The sequence below is a fragment of the Rhagoletis pomonella genome, unplaced genomic scaffold (assembly GCF_013731165.1).
Source record: "Rhagoletis pomonella isolate Grant_MI unplaced genomic scaffold, Rhpom_1.0 Rhpom_scaffold_00076, whole genome shotgun sequence".
NCBI lineage: Eukaryota > Metazoa > Arthropoda > Insecta > Diptera > Tephritidae > Rhagoletis > Rhagoletis pomonella.
This window is the reverse complement of record NW_023458630.1, coordinates 196944-198203: the sequence shown is the minus strand read 5'-3', so window position 1 is coordinate 198203 and position 1260 is coordinate 196944. Positions and strand designations below refer to the sequence as shown.

The following is a 1260-nucleotide window of genomic DNA, read 5'->3' as shown; positions in this document are numbered from 1 at the left end:
AGTTTTCTAAATCATTAAATTTTAGTGAATTAAGTGTATCTTCAGAGCGGCTGAGAATTCGCTTTGATTTTTAATAATTTTTTTTGCTGACGGTTCTACGCATATAGAGTATGCGAAAACATTTTCCTTATATGGTCAGCAGAAAGATTTATTAAAAATCAGCTCGAATCTTCAGCTACTTAAAGATGCACTTAATATATTAGAATTTAATGGTTTAAAAAACTGCATACCAAAAACTTGTCTAAATATATTACTAAAACAGTTTTTATGAATTCGAAACTTTGAAATGTGGAATTTTACATATGCTCTTTGTTATATAATACGCTAGAATTATATAAAATGTTAATAAACATTAAATAAACTAAAGCCAAATTCAAACAAAATTTATCAAAATGCCGCACACCCATCTTTTTTTGTTCATGAGTGTTTAAACACACATATGTATACTACTTAAAGTTATATTTTTTGCAAAACGCTTTTCATTAAACTAATGAATTCTTTTGTAGCACTACTTTGCTCTTAAATAGCATTAACGCATTCTGCTGTTAAAACTTTTCGTCGTCTATGACCACTTTTAACAGCTCGTTTTGCTCTTTAGCTAGTTGCACCACCTCACCCATATAATTTCTTTTCCTTTTAGAGGATGTGGAAGCTGCAGTCGAAGATATGTTCGAAGTGTCAAGTGGCGAAGAAATGGACAACACCACCGGCGACGAAAGCGGTGACGAAGTTTGAGGCGATGGTGACGGTGAAGGTACAGCGGGTGGCGAGGATGGTGGTGCTGCGGTTGATGACGGTGCAGCAGCAGCGTATGGATACGACTGAGGCACTGGGGATGGGGACGCTAAACTCGATGGTGATGGCACCGGCTGCGGTCCTGATGTCAATATATCCTAAAATTAAGAAGTTTTATGTATTTTTAAAGTTTTACAAAAATATATGTACATTTATATTTATGTGTGAAACTGAAATTTTACCGTTGAAAAAGATTCTAAAATCTCAGCGTTGTTTGTGTGTTGAAACCGATGATTTGGTGGACTGCGTCAAAATGTTTCCACAGCGAGGGACTCCCACCAGATGGTCCTACCTTTTTCTTTTCTTCTCTGAAATTTTACGTACATTTGCAATTAGTGTTAAATGGAAAATGACTTACCTATATCTTTGGGTCATGTTTCTGATTTTTATGTGGATCTCCTTTGCACTAAACTTTGATGCCATCTGTGTCGATATATCCGCATATATATGCAGATTGCGCTTCGC

The 1260-nt window shown here is 35.6% G+C and overlaps 1 long non-coding RNA gene across 1 annotated transcript; it reads right to left on the bottom strand.

Moving 5' to 3' along the window:
- Positions 1–249: 249 nt before the first annotated feature.
- LOC118749887 lies at positions 250–1212 on the bottom strand. Its single transcript, XR_004994301.1, has 3 exons — positions 1154–1212; positions 978–1103; positions 250–893 (listed from the first exon to the last, which is right to left on the bottom strand). It is a non-coding gene; the product is annotated as an uncharacterized LOC118749887 (long non-coding RNA).
- Between the last annotated feature and the right edge of the window lie 48 nt (positions 1213–1260).